The following is a 27,638-nucleotide window of genomic DNA, read 5'->3' as shown; positions in this document are numbered from 1 at the left end:
CGATGGTGGGGAAGGATGCCGGACAGACCTGGCAGGCCCAAACGTGTTGTGAGGGTCTGCTGGGAACGCCTGGCAGAGTCCCCTGTCAGAAGGAGCTTCAACTCACGCCTCCAGGAGAGCTTTGACCATGTCCCGGGGGAGGCGGGGGACATTGAGTCCGAGTGGACCATGTTCCGTGCCTCCATTGTTGAGGCAGCTGACCGGTGCTGTGGCCACAAGGTGGTCGGTGCCTGTCGTGGCGGCAATGCAGCGGTGAGGGATGCCGTCAAGCTGAAGAAGGAGTCGTATCGGGCCTTACTGGCCTGTGGGACTCCTGAGGCAGCAGATGGGTACCGGCGTGCCAAGCGGAGTGCAGCTACGGCTGTTGCCGAGGCAAAGACCCGGGCATGGGAAGAGTTCGGTGAGGCCATGGAGAACGACTTTCGGATGGCCTCGAAAAGGTTCTGGACCACCATCCGGCGTCTGAGGAAGGGGAAGCAGTGCACTGTCAACACTGTGTATAGTGGTGATGGTGTGCTGCTGACCTCAACTCGGGATGTTGTGGATCGGTGGAAGGAATACTTCGAGGACCTCCTCAATCCCACCAACATGCCTTCCAGTGAGGAAGTAGGGCCTGGGGACCTGGAGATGGGCTCTCATATCTCCGGGGCTGAAGTTGCTGAGGTAGTCAAAAAACTCCTCGGTGGCAAGGCCCTGGGGGTGGATGAGATCCGCCCGGAGTTCCTTAAGGCTCTGGATGTTGTAGGGCTGTCATGGTTGACTCGACTCTGCAACATCGCGTGGACATCGGGGGCAGTGCCGCTGGATTGGCAGACCGGGGTGGTAGTCCCTCTTTTTAAGAAGGGGGACCGGAGGGTGTGTTCCAACTATAGGGGGATCACACTCCTCAGCCTCTCTGGTAAGGTCTATTCAGGGGTACTGGAGAGGAGGGTCCACCAGATAGTCGAACCTCAGATTCAGGAGGAGCAATGTGGTTTTCATCCTGGCCGTGGAACAGTGGACCAGTTCTACACCCTCAGCAGGGTCTTCGAGGGTGCATGGGAGTTTGCCCAACCAGTCCACATGTGTTTTGTGGACTTGGAGAAGGCATTCGACCGTGTCCCTCGGGGAGTCCTGTGGGGGGTTCTCCGAGAGTATGGGGTGTCCGGCCCGCTTATACGGGCCGTCCGCTCCCTGTACGATCGGTGCCAGAGTTTGGTCCGAATTGCTGGCAGTAAGTCGAACTCGTTTCCGGTGAGGGTTGGTCTCTGCCAGGGCTGCCCTTTGTCACCGATTCTGTTCATAATTTTTATGGACAGAATTTCTAGGTGCAGTCATGGTGTTGAGGGGATCCGGTTTGGTGACCTCAGGATCGGGTCTCTGCTTTTTGCGGATGATGTGGTCCTGTTGGCGTCATCGGCCCGTGACCTCCAACTAACACTGGAGGGAGGGAAGGGAAGTCTGGGCTTCTCTCCTTAGGCTGCTGCCCCTGCGACCCGACCCCGGATAAGCGGTAGAGAATGGATGGATGGAACAATGATCTTACTCCTCAATTTCTTGTTAAATCTCCTGTCCATGAAGGTTTTCATCTGGCCTCAGTTTTTTGTGATCCACTTAGCAAACAAAGGGACAGTGGTAGCTTCATCTGTTGGGAACTGGGCTAAGAAGTGGAGGGTTCTCAGTTCGAGCACATAGTGCACACAAAACATTGAAGTTGTTCTGGCACCTTCCACTACTACCAGAACACCTTCAGAGCACTACCAAGGTATCCTTTAGCAAGGTGCTGAACCCACAATTGCTCACATAGGTCCCTATGATGACCTGGCAAGTTATCCGGTGGTGGCCCCTGTTTTCCCCCATTGTGTACTCTGCCTGTGACCCCGAATCAGATAAAGTGGCAAAGAAGACTTGACTCAACAATTTTTATCTGTTTTTCAGAAGTTGCATTGTGACGTTTCACACAAGCTGGTTATCACCAATGTACGAAAGTTTGGTACATCTTGGGCAAAGTTGTTGCTTTGAGTGATCTTAATCGAGTTGTCTTGCAGTGAAAGTTGGAAGAGTAACCTCCTTCTGACACTGTCCTGTAGCCTCCACAGCATCAGGAAACACTAAACGTGAATATGTTTATCGATTTGCAAGTCAGTATGTATAGTCAATACGAATTCCCTTTTTAATCACAGCTGGTGCAGATTTGCACGTTCGCCTTCAGCCTTGAGCAGTTAAGGAGATGTGACTTGATCCATTCTTCCGTCACGGGCAACTGTAAGTTTAATAACGAAAAATAAATGAATCAAATGTACATTTCCATCAGCAAAGCTATCTTCAATTACCGAGATAAGACCTGCCCCGACTCCTGATCATGGGTTGATTGTTAGAATTATTTCGAGCAGCTGAATATGTCAACGGAAGATGTGTCTACATTCAGCCTATCTGAAAAAGAATTGGAAACTGTCTGCCTCTGGGGAGCCCATATGCACATGTGTGTGTGTGTGTGACGACTCACCGCGGGGAGGTGTTTGTGGAAGGCTTCATTCTCTAATTTAACCACCAATTATATCATCGCCTGTGCTCCTCTGAGTGCTACATTGCTAGCAAGACGGCCTCAAACCCAACATGAATAATGCTCCCAGAGGGAGGACGCAGAGGCTGGAAAACAGCAGAGGGGGAGATGACAAGAGTCGCGAAATAAAGGGGAACATTTTTGATTATTGATGACAGTAAATCATGCCTACACTCACCTGTTGTGATGCCAAAGCGCCGACAGAGAACGACAATATCAGAGATGCAGAGGAGGGCAAGAACAAAAGCAATGCAAATGGGGTAAGTTTGCGAGGTATTCTATATGAACAACCCACAGGAAGCCTTTGTGTTTGCCTTTGTGTCACATAACCCGCCTCCACACCAAGGAAGAAGATGAAAAGCATAAAAATACTTTATTTATAATTCATAACCATAGTTGTCAGAAAGAAGGAACCAGTAAATGATGGGTACATTCAAGTCCAGGCTGTCCAGGATTTCAGAAGGAGCCCCATCCAAGTTTAGAGACTTAAGAAGTTTGTTTCAAAGTGGTGACAGTGAGTCAGTATCAAACTTCCCAGAAAAAGGGGGCCTGAAGGTCAGAGGAAAAACAGTTCCTCCAAAACACCCGGTCCTCTTGGTCACGTGCTGCTACTGATAGAATATGGTGCCAAAATAAAATAGAATCAGTAAAGTAATCCTCAGAAAATCTGAACCCTTGTGGTTGAAGGGGCTGTCAGGTAAGGCGATTACATTTTTAAAAATATGGCAATATCTGAAATGACAGATTGTCAACCCTTCCATTGTCCCCCCCCCCCCCCCCCCCCCCCACACATGCTTCTCAGGGAAAATGCGAGGTCAGAAGTCATTGGTTTTCATTCCTATTTGGCTTTATTAATGAAGAAAAACCAAGCAGGAAAGCAAAAGAGATCTCTGAATTAAAATGAGGCCACTGACGTCTTCTGCTCCAAGGCACTTTTTTTCCCCTGAACTCAACATTTATAAAAAATAAAAAAAAACACTTAGAAAATTAATTTAAGGGCCACAAGAAACTGGAGAACAGGAGAAGACCAAAGGAGAAAATAAAGTCCTGGCGGTAGCAGAACGCTTGAGAGGCATCAAGATGAAACACAAGAAAAGTCTTGCATGTGGAACACGAAGAAGAGAGAAGTGGGAAATTATCTTCTATCAAGGCATCCCTATCAAACAAAGGATTGGGAAAAAAAAACTAATGAAAGCAGCCCTTTAAAATCACCCGATTGAGCTCTAATCTGGGCTGACTGACAAAAGCACAGCAGGGAGGACACGGAGGCGACCGCAGATAATTGTTACTAATGCCGCGTTGATGTACGTGAACAGAGGTAAATGATGTTCTCAGTGCTTTAGATTGGTTTCCTTGGACCCCCACCTGTGCCTGTGCACCAACGTTTTCACTTGTCCCCTCACACACATGGTTTTATGTAAACTGCAAATCCCCGGCCCACGCTGATAGCGGTGACCGCAGACGTAGCGAGAGCGAGAAGGGTAATTTCATCCACTGTCCTGCAAGCGAATACTGATAAGGCTGAGCCCTCTCCTCCTTTTATCGTCTTCTTATTTTTCCCCGCTTTGACCGCCTTTCACTCCCGTCTCGCGGTAAAGCCGCAGGAGTCGCTATCTCCCGCTCCCGTGCCGTCCTCTTCGGGCGCACGTTTCTGAGATTTCCCGATAGGCCGGCTGAGACAGCAACAGGTGACTGAAGTGTGCCTGGATGTAAATGTGCATGAAAGTCAAAGGAAGGAAATCAGGAATGTGAAGAGCTCCACACAAGCAGGAGCAAATGTATTACTGGAAAGGGATTATGCACACAAACACACACACACACACACACACACACACACACACACTACTGAAAAGAAAATACAATGTTACAGAGCCACGTGATATCAGCTTATAATGAAAAACCCAACAGCTTAGAGCGATAAGATCAAGCCGAGTTATTATTATTTTTTATTAATTCCTCTTTTTTTCGGCACTGGGCACTAAAATGCAGACTTGATTTCACACAGAGAGATAACAGTGTTAACCTTCGGCCTCCCACGGCAGCTTTAATGCATTTTGCCCCCATATTTATGTCCCTTCTTTCTGCTCTAAAAACCCGATACTCAACTCAGTCTCACGAAAATTCGTCACACTCTCGCAAATCTTAATCTATTGGTTCCTCTCACAGGGAAAAGAAAAAAAAACACAATTCAAAGTGCTGCCATTTATCTTTTCCCAATTAATTTTCTCTCAAAATAAGGCTGCTCTGATAATTTGATTTAATTTTGTCTCGGGAGATCACTGTTATTTACTTTATTCAGAGCCGAGAAGCCTGTGGTTGTAAAAACTGTGTTCGTAACACAAGTTGAGTTCATGATACTGGTGTGATCTGTTTCTTTTGTCTGAAATGAATTAGTTGTAAAATTGTCCTGTGCGAGACTGGGCTGTGATACACCCCCCCTTTTTCTCCTCCTTTTCATCTACATCCCTACCTCTGACCCAGTCTTGGTGGGATCTGTCAGCAAAGAAATTTCTCTCTTCACACAAACTGTCAGGTCCGCTCTCCCCTTGCTTCTCTTCCCCCCACCCCGCTCGGTTTTACCCCACTCAGCTCACTCCTAAGAGGCAGCAGAATGTTTCTGCACTTCACTTTCATGTCCGTGCTCCTGATAATAATCTGAACGCCGTTCTTACTGGCCACTGGGAGGTCATTTCTGCAACTTGCTGCATATTGGTTGCCAATGGCGTTTACCATCCCATCAAAAGATGATAAAACATCTTTTGCTTGTAATAGGGATGAATTCCTCCCATCACAAGGGAGATGGCTCTTCACAGGTAAAACTAGTCGTTCAGATGTACGGTTATCAGAGATAATGGCAGTAACCAGCGTTATCTGACAAAAAGAGCTGATCTGCTCATTCTGATTCTGGTATATCGGTATAATTTTCAAGGATTAGTTAGGATTAACAGTGGAGCAAGTGTCAGGTGAAGGCACTTGAATGTGACTGAATATTTGTCAGGAAGGATTTATTTTTGCTCTTAGAAGAACAAACAACACTGGAAATGTCGTGTCTCCTACAAACCGATTACCGGTGACTTGATCAAGGGGTAATTTGAAGATTTTCCAGCACAGTGTGGACTGTTGAAGGCTCCCCACTTCCTGACCTACAAGCTTCAGAACCTCAATTACTGAAACTGCTAATAGCTAAATCAAAGCTGTCTACACTGAAAAATGTTGAGCAACATTTCAAGGAGGTTTTTTTGGAACCTTCATTGATTTCTTTCTCTCCACATGAGTTGCTGTTGTCTCAAACTCATCAAATCTAACCCAAATTTCAGCTTGGATACTTGCATTATTGTAGCAATGCCCTTTATCCAATAAGCTAGATAGGTGGAGGATGATGATGGAGATGGACCTCAAGTTTCAGTTATCAAGTGTTTTGAAACAAGATCAGCAGAACCCTCATCCTGAATTGGATAAACACCCTTTAGAGTTTCACCTGGAAAAGCAAAATGATTTACTCTGGCCTATTACTCTATTGGGTTTTCACGACACCACTAGTTGGTGTGATGCAACAATGCACAAGCGCAGCTACCTCACAGAAGAAAAATAAATGTTTTCCTCATTTACACGGAGACTGGAGTATTTCGAGCACTCTGAATCCCATTAAATGCCATTTCCAAATGAATGGACAGCGAAAATGTAATAAAAGTTCAACGGACTTGTGTAAATGGGGCAACAGGCTCCTACCAAGAGGTCCAGTAATAGATGCATTCAGCCTCCCCCTCTGGGAGCTACACAGATACTCTGGAGACATTGAGAGTCTCCAAATAGAAATCAGTGCAAGTCAAAAAAAAAAAAAAAAAACCCTTCAAGGTATACCTACAGAACACCTGCACACACATTAGAGTACATAAATGTGATTTTACACGCTAATTCTCCCTTCCAGCTGTAACAGTAACAGCTACATTAACATGCCGCGAACACACCACAACTACACACGCCCCCATACTGGTGAGCATTGATAATGATGCAATTATGGTTCCTAGTACTAAAAAAAAACTGGTTGAATCAGAAGGTAATCGGAGTAATTGTTTGGAATTGATTCATTAATTTGATAGCCGTCTCCACCGTTGCCTGAAAACGGAACTTCTCACAATCCTGAGGTTTACGGGAAAGGTAAATGGAGCTTATTTTCTTATTTGTGATCTTCTGTTAAGGTACTAATGAACTCTATTTGTCATTGAAAGTAAATTTAAAATGAAAGCACAGCTAACAACCAGAGCGGACACTCCACTGCAATTGAACACAAGCAAACACACATTATTTTAGAACGTTTGTGGGGTCCTAAATGACTTTTTTCCCGTCACACAACATTTCAGAGCAGAAATAGTCAACGTGAGCTTCAATTGGCTCCACTACTAGGGTCCAGCATTAGGGCGACATTATCCTGAGGATGATTCACTGAACAGATGGAGGAAATGATAAATATTCATCTGTGAGTTCCTCATAAAGTCGACCCGGTGCATGACACGCTTCGCTAAACCACCAGGCTCATCAGCGCATTAATGCCAGAGAGTGTTTGCAGATGAGGACATTAAAAATACTACCTGACAGAGAAAGAAGAAAGAATCCTAAATTAAAAGGGCAAGTGAATTTCACTTCCTGTGAATATCACATGACACAATACTGCGGGTGGGTGCCTCGATGGACTGATTACGTTGAGGAGAGCATGATAAAAGGAAACTGATGGGATGTTACAATCGATTTTGTATAGTTTGGACTGAGACAGGAATTAATAAAAAAAAGTCGACATCAAAGTTTGGCGCATAAATACGGAGCGTGAAAAAAGATAAGTGTCTGTACACACAGGGACACCAAAGCAAGCAGCATTAATTTTGTAGCACCCAACAGAGAGGATATTTCCCTTTCCTTGTGTCAGCACCAACAAAAGGCTTTCAGATGTAGTGCATCACCAGTCCCCTGTAACCATTACGGGTCAATTCCATTGAATTCTACCCCACAATAAAAACCAAGGTGAGTCAGATAATAAAGAGAATGCAAAGCGCGTGTAACACACGCCACAATGCATGGCCACCCCTCCAGAACCACCAGTCAATCCAGCAGACATTTTAACAAGCGTGTGCATTAACTTTACATCGGACATGTCTTATGGAGCTGGGCATAAAAGCCAGCGCAGTTCTGGATCAATATTGACACCCCTGCGTTCCTTTTGACGGAAAAAAGAAAATGAAGAAGACGTTGTCGTATCTCACATCTCAGCGTGACCTGTGCATTCAAGCACATCTGCCAGGAGAGGCCAAGCAAATCAATGAGCAGAGTTCTGACCTTCGTGCATGCTGAGGGAAGGTGTAAAAATCAAGCCCGGAATGTTAAAAAAAAAAGACATCTTGTTTTTATAGCGAGAACATTGCTGGCGTTATTGTTACATCTGTAAATGCACGTGCAGCGTTCTGAACCCCGCTCTGCTTTTGTTTCCCATCCTGGCTCACAGCGGTATCCCAACACGAAGGCCCCGCGAAGAGGGATTAAAACCAAAATAACATCTGCGTTTGAAAAACATCCCACGCCGCCCTGCTGGGGCGCCCTGGCGACGGAGCGCCATGTCAGATCTGACGCATCGCGGCTACAGTCTTCCTCTGCGGCAGGTACACGAAGAGATCCTCCGTTTTCAATAAACAGGCGAGTGATTGAGCCACCAGATGTTGAGATCACTGAGTGGGAGGGATACGGAACAGTGACGGGTTGGAAATAGACACGAACAGAATGGAGGACAGTGCGCGTGTGTTTTATGTTAATACCCTTTTTCAGGTGAAGGGAAAGCCACGCAGACTTCCAAATCTCATTATTCCAGGCTGTCATAGACTCTTTTTGTCTCCTCTTCCAGATGGGTTGGCTTCTTCCTCTCCTGTTCTCTCTCTCTCTCTGTCTCCCTCTCCCTTTTTTGGTGTCGTTCTCTCCCAGCGCCCCTCCCCTCCCGCCCCATTTCCAATCTCTGGCTTTAAATAACTTGTTTCTGCATGGGTAGACTGAAATCATACCCGAGCTGACGCGTCGCGGATCCCTCTTCCGGGACTCATTTCACTGACAGAACACAGAATCTTTTAATGAGTTTTTATTGCATATTGATCACACATTGATATCGCCAGCCAAGCATTTGGTATACATTATGATCTGACTGGTCCTCTCTGACAGCTGCTGTCTGCGTGGAGGGCTGCCGGAGCTGCCGGAGCATGTCGTCTGAGGCCGGATATTCATTTAGCTAAATTGGATCGTACAGCACTGGTATGCTGGATTATAATGGGCACAGGCAGCTGAAGCTGCATTCAGGAGCTGAGGTTTCCAGATCCAATAGTGTTCGAGCAATTAGAAGTTGTTGCCTATTTTCTTTCTATTTTACTTTTATGCTCAGTTTAGACTCAATGGTGGGCCTATCGTCTCCTGTTCTGGCCTTATTTGATTATTACAGGCTGAAAAGCCTTTGATAGGAAAGGAAAGGATTCATTCTGAAGCCTGACAGTGAGAGTTTAACTGGAGAGTGTGACCCAAAAGCACTTTCATATCTTACACAAAGCAATATAAATCACTATCGGGCCTTTTTACATGTGGAATCGTGGATATTTGATCAATGAAGCTAAATGTAGCTGCATTCAGAAGGAAAAGAACACTGGAGGGCCCTGCAGTACTGTGAGGATTCGTAGAAATGATTCAAACAGCTAATTTTGACATGTGTAATTGGAAATAAAGAGCAACATTTAAATAATGGTTGCTATCAAAATAGCTGGCGTTGGATGTTGTGTCAGGGAAGAAAGGTCATTCTGGACACTGATGTTGGTGCAAATGGAACTCTTTTAATGGATTTGGGTCTGGAGTTCGTCTTAGTTTGCCTATAATTCAGTGCGGGTCAGAGTAAGACGCTCATCGTGACATCATAAACTTCCTAAGAATAAAAGAATAAACTAGAAAAAATAAAGTCCCTCAGTGTGACCACCAGCTCTGCTCTCAGGACTACACCGGAACACTTCTCCACCAGGCAAAGAGGACCCTCCAAAAGCAGCGGGATTACTTAAAGGAGGAGATTAAAGACAAGTCCTTCACTTCAGATGCTGATCAAACACATCCACCCTATTCTCTCACCCCTACATCCTTTCTCTTAGTTTGTTTATTCTGGATGGAGGAGCTGATAACTGCCGTCTCTCAGCGCAGGTTAAACAGCTCCTACTGGTACCGAGGCAGAGCATGTATGTGGACACAAGGGTGGAAAGAAAGGGTAAAATGCTTTGAAATATGTCTGAAACCCATAGTCCCCTTCCTGTTCTGCAATGTTGTGTGTGCTGCTATGAGTCATGAATCAATAACCTAGTAGCTTATTTATTATTCAGCGCTCTGTTTACATGGATGTTACTCGACTGTTGTTGCTGCCTGTCATTCCACTTTTTTCTCCTGGAAATTGCCTTGATCGTCTGGCTGAAAGGCGGAAAAATGGGTCCAGAGTCTGAACTGAACATTCATATCAGGCCGCTAAGATAGCCTGTCAAGGAAAAAAAGGTCTACAGTCACTCCTGGCCGAACCACAACCCTAAAACCAACCGTAACCCTTGTCTATAGTATCCTATTTCATCCGTCACATATCCCATCCCTCCTACGGTGACTTTCTGTTGAATCTTTCTGGTGACACTGAATCGTTTCATGTTTGATAATTATCATGGCCAAAAGGCTGCAAATCTCAGAGAGCCTATAGACCCATTTAGGTAATGGGGAGCCTGAATGTTAAAAAAAACCTGGCCCTCATTTCAGCGCCATCATACACTCATCACACACGCTGCAGACAAAATTGCGCTTTCCAGCTTCACAAAACCGAGAAAATGGGAATTACAGAGAGAATTGCTGACATTTAACTTCCATCTGATGAACAGAGGTAATTTGGTCGTATCTTAACCCCTCTCTCCCCCCCCGCCCCGTTGGAAAGATCATGATTGTACGGTGCCTGATGGTCCTGAATGAGGTGATGGCGGCGCGTTCCCCGCCGTAAATATCCATCTTTCCGTAACCACATTCTCGTCCCGTCGGCGGGTGGGTAGTGGAGGCAATTCTACCTGGCGATGGATACGAAGAGTGGCTCCTTGGCGCCGTGCTGATGGCAGCATGATCCATCAGCCAGAGCGAGTTCTTAAGTGGAAGCGTTGAGGAAGATTCTGCATCACCCTGAATGCAGCGGGCTGTTATGGGATGATCACGCCATGAGGAGGCTGGATAACATCAGTTAACCAAAACGTTGCTTTGAGGGGAATATTTGTGTAGGATTGTATATTTAGGGCAAATTTTTACTCTTCTTGGCCACTTTTTCCCTTCTGGGGTCAGAAGGAGGGCAAGGTAGATGGGCAGCAATTTGTTGCCAGTTCATCGCAGGGCCCTATACAAGGAGTTGTGGGTTCAGTACCTTGCTCAAAGGTTCCTCTGGAATGTTCTGGCACCTTCCCTAATCCCAGAATACCATCCATGTTTTGTATGCACTGGGGCTTGAACCAGGAACCGTGTGCTTCTCAGAACAATCCCAACAGATTGAGCTACCATTTATACTGTATATGTTAATGCTCATTAATGGAAATTTTAAAAATGACATGCTGAAGTAAACTCATTGACTTTACTAAGACAGAATTATGCTTCTCCTGCCCTTGTGTTCCCACCCCTGGAGCTAAACCCCTGACAGCGATCCGTATTTAGACAACCTGACAAGACGGTTTTATTAACAGCGGAATATTAAGCCGTCTGGTTCTGTGCAGGCCGGTGCAAGTGGCAGCTCTAAAACAAGCATTTGACACTAAAACCGTCACTAATGCTAATTCCTCCCGTTCCTCTAAAAACATTAATCTTCTGCGGTGACACAGGGGTCTGCCGCAGAGGGGACCGCGCCACTTTCTGTCCCCTCAACATCCTTCAGAGCCTCTCGGTCACAAAACTCGGAATTTTCAATTTGGTGTGACACAAAGGACAAAATGGTAATTTTTAGACTGAATGGGAAGAAAAAAACCCAGAATGGAGTGGGAAGAGGAACAGGCTGTATCTGTGAATATTATGGATGTCCAGGAGGGCATCTCTGTTTCTCTTTCTCTGAAAACCATTGTGCTCCGGAATAAAAATTTATTAAAGACAAGATGAGTCGAAGAAAATGTAATAGAGGTCAGCTGCTTAAACGCCGTACCGGAGGAAAGTCTTTTTTCCCCCGTATTCTTGTAGAGACACACAAGCTCATCCTCAGAATAGACACGTCAGGCAGACTTATTGTAATAAATGCCAACATACCAAATATGGTTTGATATTAAAAGGTGAGAGGACATTTTTATGCCAAACTCTGGGGGGCATAAAGGCCTTGACATTGTATAATATAGAAGGATATTTAAACGTTTCCACTTGTAATTTTCAGATAATGAAGCGTGGCGAGATGTCACCATACAGTGCCCTTTTGGCATCATTCCTTAGTCGTGCCCTTCCCGATGCATCCATGTTTGGCTGGGTGATACAGTAAAGGTCGGGACCTCAAAATGCAAAACTAGATTAGTGCCACTTTTGTTGAAAAGCACCCAATCTTTAAAACACAGAGTTTGCATAACGATGATGGCGTTGACATACAGATGCAGCGGTCATATTCTGACCCTCAGACGGTATTCAGGGGACTACTAAATCTGCCAGGCTTCAAATTATTGGCGCGGGAAGAAATTTCCCTGTGTGAACGATGTACGGCAGCATGCCGAAGAGAGATTTAAAGCGAGTGCTTCACACTGCAGTGAAATGAGTCAGAAGGGGGATTAGTGAGAGGTTATAAGCCTGTTGTAGGAGTTAGAGCCTTTTTAGTTGAAGATCAGACAGGAGGCAGCACTACAGCCAAATCAAGCGCTGTCTTCTTCCCACACTCGGCTTCTCCTTATCATTGTTGTAGTACAATAGCAGCAGCTCGGGCCATGGGTTAGAGAGCCAGACTGTGACCACAGAGGGGAAAGTGGGCTCTCGCTGTTGAGCCACTACCTGCATGCTAATATAAAAAAAATGGGGGGGGGGATCAAGGGTGAGGGAGGGCGACTGTGACCCATGTGCAACTCCAAACTGTTGACAACGTTGCTTCAGTAAAAGCACGAGTCCAACTCTGTCCTCCCAAGCGCCTCTGCAAGTTCAATTAGTTGCATTTCCATCCCAAACACGTGCAGGCGGATGCTAATACGGGCACATTCATGCATGTGTTCGCTCATGAAGGCATGCATGAATGCATCTCGCACCTCCTGTTCAAGTATGTAAATGAAATAACCCAGGCAGGATTACCTCCTAGGCCTCCCCGGCCAAACACTCGGCGAGCGTTTCGCGACTGAATTAGACATCCGGTCGGTTTGGCCTTTCCACTCGTATTAGACTTCTTTTAAACATGCACGGGAAAATAAGCGGCAGCGCGGAACGTATTCCAAATAAGCTCGCCTGGTTGCCGAGATAATTTTCATGCCGGGCGTTTAATGCGGTTCCGAAGACGTAGCGTGCTGGAGGGGTCGAGGTCAAAGTGGACGTTGTCCAGTCACGAATGCTGTCTTGGATTTCAGCTTCAGTGTTTTTCTTCTTTTTTTTTTCTTCCCAAATGGATGAGAAATTGTACATCTTTGGGGTTTAACAGGTATAAACAGCAAGGGCAAGTCTGTGAATATGAGCCTGCATGCAGCTCCTCCTGCGAGGCGCACGGAGATGTGATGAAAGGGCATTAGACAGTAAATGCACAATAAAGAGGACACGCACACACACACACATGCACCTCACAAATGCACGGAGACATGAGATTTGGCAGCCAGCCAGCAAGATATTGCTGTAATAATTCAGCACTCGTTGAGGCGAGATTTTACTGGGAGGAATGAATTGTAAAAATAAATATGTTTAATAACTTTCGTAGAGAAAAGAAGCCAGTGGGAAAGGCGGGGGGAATACTGGAAAATAATAAATGTGTCGCGGAGCAAAAATGTGGATCAAACATGCCATGGATAGAGCGGTTAGATTCAGGACATCTACCCATATTTGGGTTCATTTTACATATGCGGATAAGAAAACCTGAAGAAGTTGAACAGTGATGTCCATAGAGATTTTGGGTATAATTCCGCGTCTTAGGGAGAGGCAATTCATGCAAAGGCCATGTTCATCGTGCTTTAATCCAAAACCACATGTTTTTGCTCTTGTTGAGATCAGGAAGTCTGCGCAGCCTCATTTGCGGGCCTGGATTCTCATTAAATTCACATCATTTACTGGCGACAAAAAGAATCAATCACAACAGTTCAGATCGTAACCGTAACTGACGTTTATGATTCATTAAGTGGTGGAAGATGGCGACGGTCTTTTGCCATGAATGGCGGCTGCAGATCCATTTCTGCCTGGATTTGTTTTAAACCCGCCACATGAGAGGTTGTCAATCGAGGTTCTGAATGGAGCAGAAGGATGGGGGGAGGGTGCATCTGACAGCTCGCCCTTTATTGGGTTCATGCTTCAATCGTGTCATTTTTTTTTTTCCCTTGGAGGAAACTTAGAGGAATTCACGTCAAGAGCAAATCGGACAGGGAGGATGAGTGCCAGCAAAGCTAAAAAAAAAGAAAGGATGAGTGGGATAGAAAAATATAATCTCTTCCACCACCACGCCTCCGGAATTGGAGTGCATTTAAGGGCTTCTCATAAATATGTGATGATTGAATCTACAAAGCCGCCACTGAGTCGCTGGGCAAAATCAAAAATGGAAAGCTAGGGAACGAGTGCAGAGAAAAAAACACATGTGGCTGACAATAGCTGCCTAGTCACCTGAGCGGCTCTAACACAACCGTGTTTTTCGTTCCCTTTATTCGGCAGAGGAGCTCCAATTGTCCCCCAGACCAATTACGGCCATTGATGTGGGCGACTCCATTAGCGTGATTTGCTTTTATTGGTACTCAAAGTGGTCTAATTCCATTTAGGAGATGATCCAAATTCAACTTAATCATTTCTTACTTCTTCTTTTGTCAACTTCAGCTACTTTGTGAATTGGAAAATAAAGGAAAGCTAAAGAGGTAACAACTCCCCTCGGGGAAGCAATCCCCTCAAAAAAGGGGCATTATCGCGCGCAAGGGCTGATAGTAAGCACTGATGGGGGTAAAAGAAGCAGCAGCTTAAAACAAGCGATGGTTTTTACTTATTTTTGTCAGGTTCTACACAGAGTTATGCAAAGTGAGATGAGAAAAAGGAGCCGGAAAGAGCCAACTCATCTTTTCAGAGCGTAAACCATTGTAATAGATGGAGGAGGGGGCTGCCGAGTGATAAAAATGGACAGCTATACACAAAGGTATATGTAAAGGGGTAGGATAAACACCCCATTATGCTGATAAAACCTGGCACCCACTGTTCCCTTGTGCTGTAAACCTACTCTAAGACTGTATGAGATGTGTCTTTAAGTGGCAATTCTGTCGGGAACACTGAATAGAGAGGTGAGGACAGATGAGTGACGGACAAACGGGGTCCAGGCAAAACTGGACGGACAAACAGCCAACTTATCGCGCGTCAGCAGAGCGTTAACACGGATGTGAGGGGAAGGTGAGATGGTGGAGCTCCATCACGGCGCCCGCCCGTCATGCTGTGTAGCAGAGCCCTGTCCCTGATCTGTCTCCCCACCCCCTCCTCCCACTAATCTGTCCATCTCACAGAAATGACACTAAACAGGCAGTCGTATCGCCTACCAAGCCGGTCATCATGGAGGGGCCGTTGGATAGGTGGGCATAAAAATGCAATTTGAGTGGTGCTCAGAAGCTTAATGTCCTGGAATATCAAGCAGGAATTAGTGCATGTTGTGGGTGAAAGACTATCAAAGCAAAACTCAGCTGTCGTAGCATATAGAAAGTGCTTTATTTTTCAATACAGGAATGCTTTTGAATGTACTGAACGGTTCATTTTTGCCTATTTTTCCAGACAGACACTCAGATCTTCCTGGTCTCGATGCATACGTTTGCTTCCTTGGAGATAACATGTGCTTCCTACCGGTTTGGCTAGCACATTACATCTCATCCTTCCCCCCTACATTCCGAATAGTTGGAAAAGTGCACAGGATGACGTGACTTACTCACACCGTGTTAACTCTGATTGGCTGTCTTGATACTACAGCCTGCGAGTTTGCCTGAAAGACTATATTTTGATCAACGTAATGGTGAATTTCACTTTTGCTGCCACGTTCACGCTGCTTTTGCTTTAAACATGGAGCACAAACCTTGTCAAACGTGTTCTGCCTTCGACAGAACAATCAAAATGTTGAGAACCTAATCCAAATGGGTGTGTGTGTGCTGAGTCAGGGGGATTTGTGTGTCCTCCCTCTGATGGTACGAGGGCCGCATGACTGGTTGTAATTGCCTCCACTCAGATCAGTCAGGGGTTAATAATGACAGTGGCCTCAGATCCCTGCTGTCACCTTCTGGTGTCCCACGCTCACACACCCCTACACACGTTCAGAGGAGTGTAGACTCGGGATATTGACGAGCACAAGCGATTCCTGTCACTGCGGGTTTGCATACAGTCGTACAGATGGTAAAAGGACGGCCCACACATGCAGAGACGCTGCAGGGAGATGGAGATAATAACGCAGATCGATGATTCCAAATTGAAACTTAAAAAAATAAAAGGCCGCTTGTGTTAGTTACAAAGCAAAATATCAGATTTTGCCTCCAGCTATGATCCGACCCAAATAAACACCACTAACAACTGCAAGATACTGTCAGATTAACCCCCCTCAACGGGTGTGATTCGCTCTGAACAGACATGTGTGCCTCTTGTAGCAAGTAAAGTAGCAGCACGTCCAACGTCACTGAAGCTGTTTCAGCTTTAAAAGTCAGCTTCGAAGGCTAACGTTGGAACACAAATACCTCCAGCTGAGTGTATATTATTCATTTTGCTTTTTTAATAACCGTCCATCAATGACCCCAACAGATGGAGGGTCTTGTTCGAGGTTAATATCCTGCAGCCTCTAGGACCTGTTTGGACTTTATCTTTTGGGAAAAAATCCATAACAACGGGAATGTTAATGTGATACTCTGGTGCGTCACACTTTTTTTTCAACAAGTTCTGTTCCACTTCCATTAAGAGACCCACTGGCCCCACTCCCAAGTGATCACCAGAGATTGGCAGCATCTAATTACATTCTCAGGCAGTATATTCCTTTAAGGTACAAGGGTGCTATTCCACAAAGAGCACTTTTCTGAATGACTCGGGTCTCTAGATTGCTAGTTTTAGGATCACTGGCTAAATTGGGTCCGGGAGACAGGTGCTGATGGAGTAGTGCCGGGAGATTGGTCCGATATGATACCCAAACCGCAGGGGGAATTAAAAACGCTGTCAGGCTGCTAGAAATGAAACCTATCTGGAAATCGCCAGGGATTTTCTTCTTCACTGGAGCACATATAGAAAAATCCATATGCATTAATGGTGGATTTGAATGGTCACCTGCGGGGATCCACTGGAAACCTCCATAGAAGAGGAGATTATTTTGGAAATGAATCCAATGAATGATGTAAATTTAAAGATGGCTTATTCAGCAGCTTTTCATTTATTTTTTGGGAGGGGGGGGGGGGGGGGTTAGCTGTGATTGGCTGGCTAATATATCTATTTCAGTGGACTAACTCTAGAGGATGTATGTCTTTTTTCCTTCAAAGCATCACAGGGTCTTCGACAAATTCATGGGCTTGATGATAAAATGTTGCTGACAGTGCTGGGAGCAAAGCTCTTCCCAGGTGCTCTGACATAAATTGGGTGAAAGTGATGGGAAACCATGTTGATATTCTTTTTTTTTGGCTTTCGACCATTTAACCATACTCTAAAAATGGAGATAGATGCATTAAAAATATAACATACCTTCCTTCTCTCAAGCTCCTACGTAGACTAATCAAGCTGCTGATGCCTCATTCACAACAGTATAGAAAGAAAACCAACATGGAATATTGGGCCATTAACTTGGTTCAATTCATTGCCTATTGGGTAAATCAGCAAGCCAACACTTTGAAGGTCCTGGCAGGGCCGTAACTACAGCAGGTCAGGTGACTAAACCCGCAGCGCTTGCTCATTCATTATTCTCCCTACTGCTGACATCAATGCTGCTTCATTTTCTCCTGGTTTGGGACTTTGATGGTAAATCAAGCACGCCTGCCTGTGCCGCTCTCGTCGCTGACGGGACCAATCCAATGTGGCCGCGGTGACGGAACCTCTCGAAGGATTGTTTGTAAAGGACAGCTTCCCAACGCAACAACCTGTGTATATTATATCACACAGAGAGTCTCTGTTACACAGAGCAGGGGGGTCGATGTGGGGGAACATTGAAGCAACAGTCCCACTGCGAGGCTGTTATAGGCTCGGAGGGAAAGCGTTGTTTCACCATTAAAAATAACTTTAGTTCAGGAATAAGAGGAATACACACTTCTGGTTAGAGAGAAAAATGTGGGCATATTGAGGATCAAATACAAGGATTATTAGCTCAGGTGTAACCTTGTAAAAATAAGGCAGTAAGAAGAGTCGTGTTATTGACTGAATGACGGTGTCGTCAATCAGAACGCCATGACCATGAGTACTGTTCGTGGTTTGGACTGTGAAGTGGATTAAACTGTACTTCAGTCCCTTGAGCAAAACCCTCTCAGACTGATCACTCAGCACGGCGGCTGTGACCCAGGTGCTAGCCGGGTTGATCTTGAACATCGTTTTAAAAGAATGTATTATCTCTTATTATCTCTGTCTTCAAAGAGTTAAAACAACAGATTTTTTTTTTCTGAACACTGGATGTTTCTGCAAAGTCATTATTACATAAGCAGGATGAGGACAGAATGAATAAAACCCGAATGGGCTCTGGGGTCCTGCTGTTCTGCCACTGAGGACTATTGAAAACAACTGGTTTGGTTCTTTTTTCCTCCAGAGAGGCTCAGACCTGCACAAAGATCTAATCCGTGCAATTTCTGGACCATCTGCACCCTAAAGTAACGTTCCACGTTCTACTCTTCACAGCTAACAAGCCTTCTGCCTCTCTTAACAATAGCACCTAAACACTTACATCAGCTCCCCGAGGCCCATTAAAGAGGCCCATCCAGATTTAATTTAATACAGAATAAAATTTAAAAATTCTTTCCCGTGGCCTGGCAGAATAATTGATGTTTTAGTCAGGGACTCACATTTAGAAGTCTAATATGTTCCCAGAAAACGTATGAATTTAAAAGCGTACTCCACGGGGCCACTCTTTTCCCCAGCGCTGTTCATGGGATTGGATGAAGGGGTGGGGGGGGGGGGTCGTCTTCAGTTTATGTGCCTCTCGTGGCCCCCAGCTGAGGGTAAATTCTGCATTGTGTCACTTTCCCTCCCTTCACGACATGAGTGAGATGTCATCTGGTTTGTCAAACTTTGCGCAACTGCGGCACATTTGGAAACAAACTCCCGATTTATCTGTGCTTAGCAACGTTCAAAATGAGCTACAAACGAGTATTTATGAGCTGAATTGGAGACAAGATGAATGTTTATTGTTTACAACCAGCCGGCGTGGATGATAACCCAGGGACCGTCTACAAACTGCAATAAAGAAAAAGCGCCATTACCCACCCTTTCAAGCTATAGCCGATTTCTAATCTCATGTTTGTGTATATTTATTGTAGTTTCTAGCCCTGCCTTAGTGTTTATCACATGCACCAAAGTGATTAAAACGCTAACGGGAAGTCAGTCAACTGCACGTCTATACTTGATATGTGAATGGCCACACACAACCAGGTTTACGTGCACTGGTTGTTGTTTCAGACTCTCAGTTAAGTGTTGATAATTGTTCTCACAGAGAAAGAAAATTTGCCCCGGCGTCGTAGAAAATAGAATCTGTAGCCAATGCTCCACCTCAGTTGCATTACACACACACCATAAAAGCGGACATAAATTGTGACGCACTGGTCCAGATCTGCCGCAGGTGGCAAAAATGGAGACAGGGGATCGTAAACGTGCTTAAGTGCTTTGATCCGGGCAGAATTTTGCGGTTCGCCTGAGAAGCAAAGAACTGGAAGACACGCGGGTTGATAAATGTACAGCGACAGCAGCAAACGTTGACGGTCCAAAGGCACATAAGGGCGACAACTGGTGTTTTTTGTAACATCCTGAAATCAGTCTGTCACAACTGTCTCACTCAGACACTCTGCAAACACGACTTCCTGTTGCTGAAGCAAACATTTGTCCTGCCGCGGCGACATGCTTGATGTTCGGAGCCTGGTGACAAATGCCTGCGAAGGCTAAATAAAAGAAGACAAAATCACTACCTGCGTGCTCTAATGTGCACTCAGACACCCACGTTATCGATATGCTGTAATTACTTATCAGTTTTGAAGCAACATTTAGGTGTCGTGTGTTTCTGTGTACAAAGCTGCCAGAAAGGAGTTACGTGGCAACTAGCAACAGTTAGCAGGGTGACAGGTTTACTCTGGTTATTTGCAGGACTGTATTAAGAATAGGATACAGTAGATTTGTGGTTGCAATTAAATACGCTATATCCAATTTTCTGAGGTAATTTGTTTTTTGTGGCTGCAGCCGGCATCTGCTGGAGCTGGTTAAGACTCTGTCAGGTGCATTTCATTATCCTCCCACCCTCCCCTGATGAACCTGTTTAACAGAATCAAGAACTCCAGAGTGAATCCAGGCAGAATTTTAAAGACTGCAGAGGCGCATTTTCATGCAGTCTGCCTCGCGCGGTCGAAAGTAATTACATTTAAACCTCCGATTATCTCTTGGTTTGTTTATTTTATTTCCTCCCGCTCTTTGTAAAACCGCGTGTGGTTGACTTCAAAGGGAAATTAGGGATTAGACATCGAGCCCAAGGAGCTGCAGAAGATGCAGGCCGATCTGCTTTAATCCATATTTCATATTTTCAATGTTATACAGCATGCGCTACTCGTGTCCATGGTAACCCTCGACCAAACATACAAACCTATATTTGCTGTGTAGGCAGAATGGCCAACATAAGCACCACAGGTGCAACAGTTCTGATCCACTGTCAAAGGGAATTTTTCCAGGTTTTTCCAGCCTATCCCAGCTTCGTATGGGCGAAGGCACCCTGAAAGTGTCACCAGCTTATCTAGGGCCCTATGTAGCCATTCAGGGGTGTTGTACCGCACTGGGCGACGCAGTGGGGCTCTGAAGGTGTCCTCGCACCAGAACAGCTTGCATGTTTTGTGCACACCGGGCTTTGAACCAGGAACGGCCCGGTCCCCTACAAACTGAGCTACCACCATCAGTGAATCTCTTAGATAAAATAAATTAAAACTCTTTCAAATTAAAACGTGCACCAGTTGAAAAACAACAACTTTATTTCTTTTCTTTTGCCACAACAACGAGAATTTTATTTTTCTTTCCGAAACAAGCCCCCGGAGCAAGGGCCCCCACGTTTACGGTACTTTACCCACTAAAAGCACTCAGCTGCATTTACCGAGCATGAACTCGGTGCACTGGACACTTGCACATGCACCCATCAGATGCTATTAGATCACGCAGCCAAAGAGTCCAGACTCCTTCCATCTGCTTCAGCGGAGCAAAGCTTTCCACTTGTTGGCCTGCAAACGCGAAGCGTCCTCCTTTGCGAGGAGCGTTAATGGAGGCCGATGGGTGTCACAGCAGGGGCGCTCTGCTGACGATGAGGCCAATGTGCTGAGGCAGATTAGCTTGTGCCCCACGAGCTCCGAGCGTAGCAGCGAAACACTGCACGTGCAATAGCCCGGCCATGTGTCGGCTAACATACAGGCAGCATTGGGGATTTTAATCCGCGATGCGATCGTGAAAAACGTATTCATGGCACGTCCGCTCTCAGTCAGTATATTCTGCCTTGTCTGACAGAGCACTCCCAAAGGGGTGCACGTTTTGAGATAAATAGAAATTACATAAGCAGGAAACGTTGCTGCTGGAATGCACCAACCACAGACGCATGGACACAACCTCCAACAGCAAAAACTGCCGGTTAATCCTATATGGCTCTTCGTCTCCTCTCCCGATGTGATCAACATTAATCGGAGATGTGGATCATCCATGCAATTTTCATTCCACTAGCCGTTCATTAGCTTCCAAATATCTACTGTACTCCCTAGAAAGTCTTTCCACTCAAACCTGTTTGCCAAAAAACTTAATTGATTATGTAGCGCAGATCTCCCCCCCCCACCCCCCCATTTAGTTCTCCTGTCGGCTTTCCCCTCAGCTTGGCTGGTCCTGGTCCTCAGCCCAGTCGTGCTCATATAGAGCCCCAAAACTAAAATGGTAGCCGCTGCAAATATTGACACAGTCACCCGAATCAGTGCCAAATGAAAGCCGCCCCAGTGACAGCGGCATCTGTGACTCCAAATGGAGCATGGCAGAGAATATTAACTAGGTGGAGAGTGAGAGGGGCAGAAAATGGGTGCAGTGTACTGATGCTTTCAATAATATCTCCTCTCTGGCCTACCCTTGAACCTAAAAAGCCTCAAGCCGTGCAGTTTTTTGCACCCCTCTGCCACGTTCTGGTGGTCTGATGGACTGATCCGGAGGGTGACGAGCACGTGTCATTTGAACCGAGGCACCCACCAATGAGAAAAACGCACCAAGTCCAAACGGGCAAATTATACCCGGAATGGAGCAAGGGTTTACCATCTCGATGGGCGTGAGGAGAGAGAGCGGGTAAGCTTGTTAGCTGAAGAAGAGCAAAGGAGAGGAAGTGTGTGAATGGGAGAAAGGGTGTGTGTGCAGAGGGACAATGGTCCAGCCGGGGTGCAGTGATCCAGGCAGGACCGAGCTGTCGCCTGGCCTAGGCACCATATGCACTGTTTAAGCGGCATGCATGTCGAAGCACAAACGCTTCCAACACTTTGTGTACATTAAGTGTGCACATGTGTGAGTGAGCGAGAGCAAGAGAGTGTGTTATGGGGGTGGATGCTGATGTTATTAGTCTCGCATTTATTGTCCACATAAAATTGGCTGCAGAACTGACAGTTTTCATACATCCTCACTTGATGTGTTTCATGCTGTCGTTTGTGTTGCGTTTCCCGGCTGCTTTAATTATCGTCCAATGAAAGCACTGCCGCGGCCGTGCGCACAGGCGCACCGCTGTCCTCTTTATTTATAGGCTGACACACTTTATGACAAAATAATTTAAATTTCAACAGAAATTATAGGTGTCGTCTTTGAAATGCTTTTCACCACTTTTTTTGCCACCGTTTAACACATTTTTGCAGATCCGCTACTGCGATTGGCACCTGGGGTGTCGAGCTCATTCACTGACTGATGCGTCACGCTTTACTTTTACGGCAAGCAGATGAGAGACTGTGACTGTGGGGAGAAGACATCTGATCTTAGTTTGGGATGGTTTCAAGGACCGGCCAACCTGAATCCATGTGACGGTTGGGTGTGGCATCAAGTTCTTTGTTTGAGCCGCTTTCCCACTGCAGGAGCTTTTATTATTTTGATAAACCCCAGCAGGTTTCTACTGAAACCAAGAGACCTTTCCCTCAACCCCAAACTTTCTGTAAAAGATACCCGGTAGGAGGTACAAGCTTTTAGATTCCCAATAATTTTAGAAGAGTGTTGCACAAGCATCACTCTGACCGGGAATTAGCCAGACTTAGCCAGTGCATTGATTTCTGCAATCTTCACTTTGTATTTTCAACCATTGGTGTAAATAGCACCAAAGTAAGGGATCTGTGGGCTCCCAACACGTTCCAAGCTCTATGAGCCTCTTGAAAGTTCAGTCACTGACTTGGAATGACCAGGGCTGTTTTTGCGCCTCCTGAGTCTTTGGGAGAACAACTGACGTGCTGCCAGAGCTAAATGTTAAGGACACACTGAAACAAATCTGTGAAAAGTTGAAGAAGGGTCAATAGTTTTTGGAATGTTGAGGTCCTGTAGAAGCCACACATTACCAGGTGAATAAACCCCTGATAATACTGGGCTGGTGTGATGTTTGCTTCTTATCCATTCACTTTTGATTTGAACACTACAAAGGTTACATTCACCAAGGACACTGACCAGTTTCCATGGGTAACTGCATCATGGCACTCTCTGGTTGATAATAACCTTTAATTGAGATACAGCAAAGAGCAGAATCTCTTCAGTCTTATCTGCGGGTTGTACTTGAGAAAAAAAAGTTGCAGCGCAGCACTGCAGAACTAATGTCCTCTAAGCTCATTAGTCACAGTTCCACGTTCTCAGAACAGACTTAAAGTAGATCCACTGAATGGATACCCCAAGAAGGGATGCAAGATGGTGTAGATTTGTGAGTATCCAGCTTATCTAGCCTCACTAGTCCCTGTTAAATGAGGACATGGCAGCTTTCTTTCACGTAAGCAACGGTCTCCTAACCTGATGCTTCCAATGAAGACAGACATAAACAAGCCATTGTTCAAGAACTTGCCTGCCTTTGAAACGGCCTTACAGCTACTAGGATGAGTAAAATATAGCCAATTGTTCAACGTGCCACTTGGCCGTGTGCGTAACTTTGCATTATTCAGCGCGATCTGATGTGGAAGTTAGTCTGGAGGTGCGTGCGCAGAGAGCGCAAACTGCACGCTCAACAGATGGGAGCGGGACGATGCTCGGAGGCTCCTTTGCGCTGTCGCCTCCACGGTTGTCATCCCCGCTCAGCGTCACCGGAGCCACCTGCTCGCATCCGAAGGTTGGTCGGGCGAGGCGACGGGGGGGTCCGGTGAGCAAAGCTGTCGGTGCGAAACCAGAATCATTTCACTGGAAGGGAGGTTGTGGCAGCAGGAGTCGGCACTGCGGCAGCCAGAGGCGCGCACAAATTAATCAGTGGCCGATAGGATTTTTTTTTTTGTCTGCAGCACATTCCAACTGCCCAAACGGGGATCGCACAAGCTCCTCTCACCCTCGTAAACGCAGCTCAATCGCGCCTTTGCTACATCTCGGATCTTTAGCATTCAGTGGGAGAAGGCAACGACTCTCTGAGGCGCACAGTACGCGCGAGAGGGTGGGGGTGGGGGGCATCATCTCCATAATCTAACCGGCTCCACGTAATAGACCGAACCACTACACCTGCCAAAAAGCATCTCTGCATTTATCCGATTTATTAATTTAATTCCAAACTCAAAATGGCACCAGCGGAAAATCCTCCTCCCGGCGCGTGTGCGTTGGTCACTGCGCAAAGTTCCAGGTCTGCCACAGGCTTTGGAGACGATCACACAGCTCATTCTTCCACTGAGGGTTGAGCGTTCAAAAGTCCACCTGTGTCTGTCTAACGAGCTGCTTTTCATCTGTTCTAAACCTTCTTTTTGGAGGGGGGGGGGCGATTTCGTGACCAGTACTTCCGTTCAGGTTCACAGATTCATCCTCCGCGCCGACGGCCCCCCCACGTTCACGCTTAAACGAAAAAAAAAAACAGTTTACGTAGTTAAAGCGAGCGTTTTGGCTACGACTACGTATGAAAACGAGCATACAAAGAATACATTTAAAAAATATCACAGATCTGAGACAACCTGGAGCATATTGCGCAAAAAAGAGTGCAGCGGTCTGTGCCAGAGATTTGGAAACGCATACCTGATCGCTGTCAGCTGTAGTTATTTGATGCGGCGGCTATTCCCCGAACGGTTCCGTGGGCACAAATTAAGTTTTCCATCCATGGCACGTCTCAGATGGAGAGGGAGACGGGCATTCATTCACCAACGCTGCTGCGCTGACTCTTCCTCCACAAATGTTCACTGCGAGGCATTCCACTTCTGCGCCTCCGAGACGCGCCAACAAATGGCAAGTGTGGGGGAGAGTAAAAATTAAATCAGAAGCAACTGATTATCCCTAACAGTGTGAATTCAAAGTATCCATGGGTGAAAGGAATGAAGAAAAATGAGGGAAAAGGTGGCCAGTTGGGGGGAGAAGAAGAAGCCGCTTCTGTGGGTGTCCAGCTTTGTTGCAATAATAAATCCAAGTCATAGAATTTCCAGTGTTTGGCGCATTTAGGGACGCTGTTGTATTCCCGTGCAATGTCAGGACGCGCTCGCAGGCAGCAGCGCCGCAGAGTGATAACTGCTTATCTTTTCAGCTGATCCAAGTCACAGGACGCTCATTCATCGCACCGCAGATTTGAAAGGGGCAGAGCGAGATGTTCAGAAAAAAAAAAATTGATCTATACTGAAAAACAAAATCCCTCCTCCGCGCCCCGCTCATGTCCTCTCTTCTCCGTGCGCGTCTGCGGCTCTCGCCTGCTCTGGCAGTCGGGATGGGTATCCACAAGCGAGCGCCTCACAGTCGGGCATCTGGCTCCCCTGCAGTCGCTTCCGAAAGCGGAGAGCTAAGATGCGCGTCCACGCTGCCTCTCCGCTGGGGATCCGTCAGGCGCGCTCACGACACTGCCCCCCCCCCCCCGCCACCAAAACCACCGACGCCCCGCCCACCCGTGCACATCCGTCCGCAGTGACGTCAGGGCGCGCGGTTTTTCCAAATCAAGCGCATGCACACGGTTCAGATCTGTATAACAACTGTAAATTACTCAGAATGGTTTCCATGGCGTTCACATTTAAGTAGCACGACTGGTTGATGTTAACGGGCTCAGCAAATGCTGCACATATATTTATATATGGCCATGTAAGAACTGGAGTACTGAAGCCTTCTCAGAGTGCCTGGTCATCCGTTTTTAGGCATAATTAAAGCCATTAGCATCGAGCATTTGGTGCTCTTAGCCAATCGCTGCCATTTCACCCATGGTTGTGATCTCTCCATCAAAGGTGGTGGTGGTGGGGGGGGGAGTGCGTTCTGGATACTATTATAAGAAAATTGCCTACAGTTTGGTTCTGTGGTGGAAAATCTAAGCAGCTACAGGACTTGCATCCGATAACACTGTAGCAGAGATTGAACAGTGTATTAAACACTGAAGTCCACTTCAAGGACGTTGGCTGGTAATGCCTGAGAAGAGTCACTAAGGATATCTGTTAGGTTCAAACTGTTCATATTACAATGCTGTAACTACTTATTATCACTCCTGACCAGAACCCTGACCTACTTTAGCTGATGTTCTATCACCTCGGGATAGCAGTGGACAACCTGAACATCCTGTGACACTCCATCCCCCATTTTCCTATATGTTCCTTTTGTATATATCATGCGTTGTTGTATCCTGTGACGCTTACGCTTTATCATATGGCGCTAACATTTACGCTTATTGTAATCTTACATGTTCATGTGCTAGTATAAGAATAAACCTCACCGGGGCCCACGCTTGTAGCTCACACTGCAGACGTGTGGTTGTCCTTGCAGCAAGTAAACTGAAGCTTCCATCTCATTCCTCTGATGGCAACAGCACGGGAAGAAAACTGATAACTTTCTCCCTAACAATATCTGAAGGGGGGGTTCTAGAGGGCTGAGTCCTTGCACTGAAAACTACGGGTGTGAGGGACACGGAGCAGATGAGAACGCCATCTGAGAAATATCAGACATATCTGAGCTTTGCTGGAAAGCCCCGACAGGATTCTGTAGCAGGAGTCCAGGCTGGGCGGTATTGATGGGTTTCCTCCAGGATGGGCCGTCTACAAAGAGAACCTGGAGGTGTTTGCTTGTGGTGAAAGAAGGCAGGTTTGGTGATGGATCAAACCGGTTGGAATCCAGGACAGGATGGATTGCAGAGTTTGTGACATGGGGAAATGAAACACCTCTTGGTTTTGAGAGGAAGATCTTCAACCTTTGAGTTAGGTGTCCCAACTGTCGCCTCAGTTTTTTTCCAGAGTGTCACTGATGATGTTGATCGTGATGGGAGAAACAAGGCACCCTGAGGGACATCACTGAGACTGGGGGGATGAAAGAGGTCCCTGGGTCTTGAACTGGGGTGAAGCCAGGAACTATTAAAGGATGGCAGCAATTCTCTCACGCAAAAACTGTCATTGGCGAGGGGACAGTCTCCAGGCCATTGTCAACCCATGGTCGAAAACCGCTCTCTGGGGTGGCTTCCTTGGTTGGCTATCAGATTTTTTCATGTTGTTGCTCATCCAAGTGATGAACACGGGCGAAATTGGTGGTGAAGGAGGGCTTTTTCATGGTGCATTTAGGGCGGCACCTCAGGAAGGGTGGAGGAACAGTCAAGGAAATAGCTTGATGGTCAGAGACG

At 46.3% G+C, this 27,638-nt stretch overlaps 1 protein-coding gene across 16 annotated transcripts in view; it reads right to left on the bottom strand.

The window, feature by feature from the left end:
* adgrb2 (adhesion G protein-coupled receptor B2) overlaps positions 1 to 25,842 on the bottom strand; it is a 138,936-nt gene extending 113,094 nt beyond the window's left edge. For 7 of the 16 annotated variants that reach the window (XM_029844776.1, XM_029844782.1, XM_029844779.1 and 4 more), the window contains exon 1: positions 25,085 to 25,841. The gene's annotated coding sequence lies outside the window, so the exon portion shown is untranslated. Of the gene's footprint in view, positions 1 to 25,084 lie in introns of all 16 variants that reach the window. The other 9 variants (XM_029844787.1, XM_029844789.1, XM_029844781.1 and 6 more) reach the window with 3 other exon arrangements.
* Positions 25,843 to 27,638: the final 1,796 nt, after the last annotated feature.

Source organism: Takifugu rubripes, chromosome 12, assembly GCF_901000725.2.
Source record: "Takifugu rubripes chromosome 12, fTakRub1.2, whole genome shotgun sequence".
Taxonomy (NCBI): domain Eukaryota; kingdom Metazoa; phylum Chordata; class Actinopteri; order Tetraodontiformes; family Tetraodontidae; genus Takifugu; species Takifugu rubripes.
This window is presented reverse-complemented; position numbering and strand designations above follow the sequence as displayed.